Consider the following 8,147-nt stretch of genomic DNA (forward strand, 5'->3'; position numbering starts at 1 on the left):
AAGCATAGAAAAACGCCAAAATCATATATCGACTTTCCTCAAGCATGGAAAGTATCATCTGGTAGATTTCTTCAGGCTTAGAAAGCTACCAAATTCATCAGTCAGCTTTCCTGAGGCATGGAAAGCGTTTCAACAGACGTCATCCGGTGGATTCCTTCAAGCATAGGAAGCTACCAAGCTCGTTTGTCACCGATACACTGGTGCTAGATAAGCATTCTATCCTTTTACTATTTTATCTGTGGAATTAACATTTTTCTACAGGTATCGGTGTATATAGAGTGATTTAGGATCGCAGAACGTCTTAAATCATTCTCCGTCCCTATCGACTACTTTGACTATCATTTTCAAAACTGACGTTTCTACAAACCCAATCAAAGTGGGGGCTTCTGTAGACACCTAAAAATGTCTCCGCAAAACCAAACCCGATGATGAACAACCTTTCACCGCCACTATTGGCCGGGTTCAGTATTTAATCCCGAGAGTGCTTAAAAAATCGTATTTGATTAAATTCATATTTTTGAACAGTCCATGGATTAGTCTTGATGTTTGGTAAAAACAAAGTTTTAATTTCAGCCCAAATTTATTATTTAATTTTTAGCCCAAACCTTTTATTTATTTTATTTAATTATTTTCTTATTTTAGCCCAAATAATAATAAGTCAGAAAAGGCCCGAAATTATCAATCGACACTTAAAATGCCGAATGAAATTAGGGTTAAAAATGTATTTAGACGGAAAAGCGGGCTGGGAATTCCCGCGCCACGGCTAGTACCCACCGTGTCACGGGAATCATTCCCGTCTGGTGGTGGGATTTCCCGTGACACGGGAAATCTGCAATGACACGGGAAATTCCGTGTCTTTTCCACGTAAACCCTTAACGCGTTTTCTTCCCCGTTTACTGAAAATTTCCCGCGTCACACTAAAAATGCACCGTGTCACGGGAATGTTTCCCGTCTGACGGTGGGACTTCCCGTGTCACGGTACATTTTGCTGTGTCGCGAGATACTTTTTTAGGGTTTTTATCATTTTAGGGTTCCGTGTGCTCCCTCAGCACATGTTCTCTATAAATACCCCCTCATTTATGATGTACGGGGGCACCAATTAATTCTCTATTTTTCTCTCTTCTATGCTTTAGCCCAAACACTAGCCTACCCTTCTTATTTCAAAATTCCTTCTTCAAGTACTCCAAGGAGTCCATACTTTACTCGTGGTTCTGTCCTTAAGCCAAGGCGTGAAAGGTAGAACTGTTTGAGGGTTTGGACCAAATCAACTCTACTCTTTATTTAATTTAATTTCTATTTACTTTATATTTTTTTTATTGAAGTTACTAACAGTTTATTCATGATTTAGCAATTTACAGGAACGTGTTGAATGTAAGTAATTAATTAAATTAATTACTCTTATTTTATTTTCTTATTGCTAGTATCATGATTAGGGTTGTTATTATTATTATTATTTGATTTGACTAACGCTATTATTGTTAAATTGCTTCCAATATTAATGTTTATTCTACTATTATTTTGATCACCATATTGCATGTTTAAAGGTAATATGTAATTGAAAATCATGCCTAATAAGATAATTTGGACAACCGGTTTAGGTTCCTTTTTAATCTTGTTATTTAATCAAGTGATCACAATATTTTAGAATAATGTGTTGTATTAATATTCAACCAATTTAGCTTAATAATAGTTTGGAGCAAATTGAATCTTTGTTTGTATGCCTTTGAGATCGCAGGAATCACTTTTCACTATAAGAATCGAGTAGAGGCCAATACGGGCGAATGTGACTCCATGACTCACTTCGTACCATCATCCCCGATCCTCCTTTCGTGGTTCCAAACCATATGGAGTTAGTAATCTCATGGATCATGAATGGGGTGTAACCTTCACGGGTCAATCGTTGTTGCCTTCGTTGTCCCTTATTCGTGGTTGCCTTTTATGATCCGTGAACGGTTTACAAGTTCCTTAAAAACTTGTTGGCGGCTCCCTACTTTATTTGTCCCTAATCGTTGTCCCTAATCGTAATGTCAATTCCCACTTCCCATGAGTTCCAAGCATATTCATAACATGCTTTTAACATAGGCGCACTTCAAACGACGCCTACACTCTTCATCCCGACTCATGAATGCTTCAAACAGATACTCATAGCCTTCAAATGACAGAAACTTTCCTCTTTCATATCTTCTAAATATTTGTAGATTGACTCGGTATTGTTTATGCCATATACTAAATATTCTTTCATCTCGTTAGGCGCCACAATTGTTGTGTTACCAACACGAAATATGACAAGAGGAATTTCTTTCCTTTAATAAAATCGTTAAGATATTGTGAAATGTAGAAAAATCCCAATGCTCTTGATTCAGTTGGATTTCTAACCGTCTTCTGACGAATTAGTATGGGATCTTTGCAATACCTCACTTCCCCAAATACTATTAAGTAATGCGGGGGACTAACTTTTCCTTCTTTAACTTCGATATTAGCACATTGTACCTTTATGCTTAACCGAAATTCGTCTTTTTTGTCATCACAATATTTTCGAACCTTGTTGAATGCGTACTGCTGGAACTTTGTAAGTCTTGGAAAGAAAGAGTCATTCGGAGTAGGGAATTCATAGAAATCATGTACCATTCCATAATCCCAAGCCTTGTGACAAGCGCACTTTAGGGCGCGCTTTAGAGCATATTTTAGGATGATTTTGGATGTATTTGGGGCCGCTTTGGCCGATTATTACCTTGTTATGCTTACGTTCCCCATATTACGTGCTTCACGGGTTTTCGGTTTGTTTTTGATGTGTTTTCAGGTAATATCAACCGAGTTTAATCGGATCCCGAGCCCTTGATGCGTAACCGAGCTAGCCTTGACCAGAGTCCGAGGAGTTAAGGAAGTTCAAGTGCCGTGCATTGACTACATAGCACAGGCAGCACGGCCGTGTTACCATAGGCACACCCGTGCTGGCCTATAAGCAAGCAACCCCAGGCAAGGCAGCACGGCCGTGCAAGCCAATAGCACGGCCGTGTCAGTATCCACGCACCCGCACGGCCGTGCAGGCCATTAGCACGGCCGTGCCAGATGTTGCCCTTGCCCGTGTCAGCTTCAGTACGAGCCCCGTGCTAGAGCATATTCAGCACGGCCGTGTCATTTTTAGCACGACCGTGCCAGGAAGCTGCACGGCCGTGCCATATATAGCACGGCCGTGCCAATTTGAAGAAGAAATCCGGTTTACTTACTGACAAGCTAGCACGGCCGTGCCAAATACAGCACGGCCGTGCTGATCCAGGGTTAACTGCGCGCTTGACTTCTCCGCATTAGAAGACGTATATAAGGCCCAACTTTAAGAGGATTCCTCAGAGAGTTTTTAGAGACAGTTTTTTAGAGATAGTTTTGAGAGCCTTTGTAGAGAGTTATTGGAGAACGTTCTTAGTATTAGAGATTCATTAGTTTTCTTAGAGATATTTCTAGAGATTTTAGTTTTCTTGGATTGATTTGAAGCAAGATTTGCGAAGATTCTTTGTATTATTCATTGACGACGGATATCAAAATTCTGAACTTTTCCATTGATTCGCATCAATACAATTGGTATTATTCATTCTTGTTTATTAATCAAGCTTTATTATTCCTTAATTAGAATTCATGTTTATATCTATTATGCTTTTGGAATTCATTATTGCTTTGATTATGAATATGTGTGAGTAGTCTCCTAGATAGGGTTTCGGGATGAAACCCGGCCTAGGTAATCTATGTAATTGAGGATTGATTTTGATAAACGGATTGTGATTAAATTGATTATATGCGATTGCATGTTAATTCATTATAATAGGAGTAGCTAACCTAGAATCTTGAATTTGATTGCATGATATTCTTGATTTGAACAAGAGATTGTGAATTGAGTATTTCATTATTGAATGTGGTTTGATTATGTATCGAGTAATGTTAAGTGCATGAGAAATCCAAGCTTAGTATTACCCGTTGTCTTCCTATCACATGATATTGATCACACTTATAGTCTTTGCATATCCCGTTTGTCTCTGTGATTCCTTGTTGCTTAGTTACCAATGGTTAGGCGGATTCCCGTTCTCCCTAGTGTCTTAGTTTATTGATTTATTCCATCTTATTAGTAGTATTTTAGAACACCATTTTCCATTGATTTCGAACTAGCTTAGGTTTAAGATTGATTTGCAATTACTCTCGTTCCTCGTGGACCAAACCTTTATTTGCCATTGTACTTGGTTATAGGGTGTTCGTATAAGTATTGTTTGATTGAGAGTTAGATTGTAGCGACCGATTTAACCCTCGTCACCTTGTAATGTATACTAATGAATGGAGCATTTTTATTAAGAGGATATGGGTAGATTCGCAATGATGCAACTTTAGATTTTTTGGGAAACTCTACTCTTTCTCCCCATAGATCTCGAAGATCAAAGAATTTACTGGACCTTGTAGCCACCAACTCGTACCATTTCTAAAATCATTATCTCTTATTTTGTTTAATATTGTGTCTCGTACATCAGGAATGAGCTGAAATAACATAATTGTTATCTCGAACATCAATATCCTTTGGACTGCCTGATGACAACCCTTAATTAAACCATCTCACGAATGTTGTTTTGCTGATATGATCAAGCCTTGCATTAAGGCCCAACTGGAGGGTGAAACCCGCTCCATTGCCTTCTCGGTCTCATCAATGAGAGTTTTCCTCTCTACATCCATCTTTTGAAGTTGGTATGCAGGAGGTTTTTGTGTAGTCTTGAGCTTCTTGGACGACATTAGCTAATTCTCTGGTCAAGCTGTCTGCCAAAGAATTCTTTGTTCCCTGTATATGTTCAACAGTAAAAGAGAATTGGTTAAGCCATAATTGCCAACGCAGGAGTCTCCCTTGCGCTTGCATATTAGACAAATTCTTTTTAACAAAAATGAGTATGCCTTTGCAATCCGTTCTTATTAAGAACTGTTTAGGGGCTAAGAAGATTAAAAACTTCTCGATCCCTCTAATAACTGCAAGGATTTCCTTTTGCATTGTAGGATAGTTTAACTCAGCTTTGTTAAAACTTCCACTGCTATATCTACAAAGTCTTTCTCCTTCTTTTATTTTTAACACAACACTCCAGTGCTCATTACTAGCATCTGTTTCAAGGATTAAATCATCTTCACTAGTAGGTAGTGTTAGTACAGGAAGGTCTTTACACATAGCTTTTAAATCTTGAACAATTTTGGAATCACTTTCCTTCCAGTTTCAAGTTATTTCTTTCTTGAGTTTTTTCTGTAATGGCTTCCTTAATAAAGCAAGATTTTCTATAAAATCAGAAGCATAGGTTAAACATCCTAGAAACCTTTCTAGTTGCTTTCTTTCTTCAATTTTATCAGGAAATTTTTCAATCTTTTCTAAAATATGTTTTTGCAATATTATTTGTCCTGCTTAATTTCTAATCCAAGAAACTCAATTTCTTGTTTAACATAAACACATTTATCCTTTCCAAGGATTATACCATGCTCTGCACATTTTTGAGTTACTGCTTTAAGATCATTCTTATGTTGTTCTAAATCTTTTGAGAATATTAGAATATTATCTATATAGACCAAACAACAATGATTAAGTTCTCTAAAAATATCATCCATTCTTCTCTGAAATATTTGTGGAGCATTTTTTAATCCAAAAGGCATTACTAGCCATTCATAATGCCCTTGAGGGGCACTAAATGCAGTTAAAGGAATGCTTTCTTCTTCCATTTTAATTTGCCAGTAGCCACTCTTACAATCCATTTTAGAAAACCATGTGGCTCCTTGTATTCTATTAAATAACACAATTTTATTAGGAATATAATAGCCATCAAAAACAGTATTATCATTTAGCTGTTTATAATTAATAACCATTCTAGCTTTACCTCTTTTTTCTTATGCATGATTTCTTACCATGAATGCTGGACTATTATGAGGACTTTTGCTATTCTTAATTAGCTTTTTATTAAGCAATTCTTTTATTTGTTCATCAAACTCCTGAATATCTTGGTAGGTATAAACCATTTGTCTCACTCTAATAATCTTATTGGGATTTGTTAAAGTTATCTTAGCAAATGTTTTATCCTTTTCCCAATGTTCTAAAGGATTTGTTGAGTATAATTTTTCGCATAGTTTTTCTTGTTGCTTATTAATCTGATATATTAATGATGAATCACACTCAAAAATTCTAAGTGCAACCTCTCGTTGTGTAGGAGTAACCCTATCACCACGTTGGCTGCGGGTAAATTCCATTGTCTGATGAGTATATGCCTTTGTTATTTTCTGTATGGGAACAGAATGACCATTAATAGTAAAGATTATTTGATCAATAGTTTGAGTGCATGGGGAGTATAATCTTTGAAAATTATTTCCTATTATCATATCATGACTAGGTTGATTAGTTGCCCATAAAATGGGAATAACACATTGAACTCCTCCAATTTCTATTTTTAAATCTTCAATTATCTTTGTATGCATCATGACACTATTATTAGCAATTCTAACTTACATAGGATTTTTGGCCTTTTCCTACAAGAATTTTGGAAATAATGATTGCTTTCCGAAACATGTAGAACAACCACTATCAATATATGCACATAATCTATATTTATTGTAATCTCAATGCATATATCAATTGGAATATAAATGCTATTAGGATTAGTACTGGCTATTTCATTACAAGCTTCCATTTGCATATTTACTTCATCCTCATATACTGGTTCACTTACAGTTTTGGTTTTATATCCAATTACCTTCCTTTTATCAATAGGATTATTTGGATCTTCATTTAACTCGAAATTAGAACATGATCCCATATCAATGCTATGCCTTGCCGGTTGTTTTAAGGCTTTTTTGCTTTCATATTTTTCATTTAGTTTCTTTAGTAGAACTAATATTTCTTCTTCATCCTCTTCTGTCTTTTCATCACCTTGTTTTTTCATTTTTATTATTGTTGAATTTTGTCTACTTAGACTTGGTGTTCTAAAACTCAGATTTCTCTGTAATTTAGGCTTTGTATTCATTCCAATATGAAGTAGTCCTGATTCATCAATTAACATCTTACTATTACTAACTGCAGGGTTCATAAATAATTCTTCCCAAGTTTTTTCAATTTCAATTTCATTAGGATTTACCTTTATAGGTGTAATTTTCTTCTTAGGACCTCCTCCTTGCTCATATTTTTGAGCATCGACTATTTGTTTCTTAAAAGATGAGTCTATAGTATTTACCAACTTATAAACCACCTTCCATCTTAATTGTATGGGTCGTGTTCCTTTATGCATTTTCACTCCTTCTGTTAATAGCTTGATAGCTAAGAACTTTGACGCAAAGGAATCCTCTAAGCTCACATAATATCTAGGTTCACATATATAGCTTACCGTTCCTTGACTTAAGTTACATGTGATACCACTAATTATTTGATCATAAAATTCTTTATGTCTAATATCACAAATAAAACTCAAGTATTTAACATCCTTGCCAAAATCTTGCAAAGGAGTTATGTATACTTGTACTGCACCAATACAAATATAGCTATAATTTCCCTTTTCTTTATGTTTTTTAATACTTTTCCAGTTTATGATATTAATTTCGGCTGCTTTTTGCTCACAATCTTTGATTACTATACTTCTTTCCATTTCTTCACATACATATTTAGTTCTAGTCTTAAAGAAAGAAGTTTTAAATATTTTATCTTTAGTAATTTGGGGAAAATTCCAGCTTTCTTTGTTTACTTGATCTAGGTCATTATCTTCAAATGAATACTCAGCTCTTTTTAGTTGACCTATTTTCATTTTGCTTTTATCTTCCTCATTGTCATCTGATTCTGAATTTTCTAATTCTTCTCCTTCCATCATTTTATTTATTTCTTCATAATTTTCATCTTCAAACTCATCATTAACTTCAGGTTCTTCATTATACTCATTTTCCTCTTCTATGATCTCTACTATTCCCTTATTGTTATTTAAAGCCAATTCTAAAGCCTTGTCTTCTGGTATTTCTATGTAATCCCAACTTCCTAAGGCTTCCATTAGTTTATGATTAGCTTTCTTACATTCATTAGCATAATGTCCTAGTTCTCCACAAGACCAACACTTGCATGTTTTTTTTTTCTCAGGACAATATGTTGCCTTTCTGAAAAACCTACTTGGCTT

The sequence above is a fragment of the Chenopodium quinoa genome, unplaced genomic scaffold, assembly GCF_001683475.1.
Source record: "Chenopodium quinoa cultivar QQ74 unplaced genomic scaffold, ASM168347v1, whole genome shotgun sequence".
In the NCBI taxonomy this organism is placed as follows: domain Eukaryota; kingdom Viridiplantae; phylum Streptophyta; class Magnoliopsida; order Caryophyllales; family Amaranthaceae; genus Chenopodium; species Chenopodium quinoa.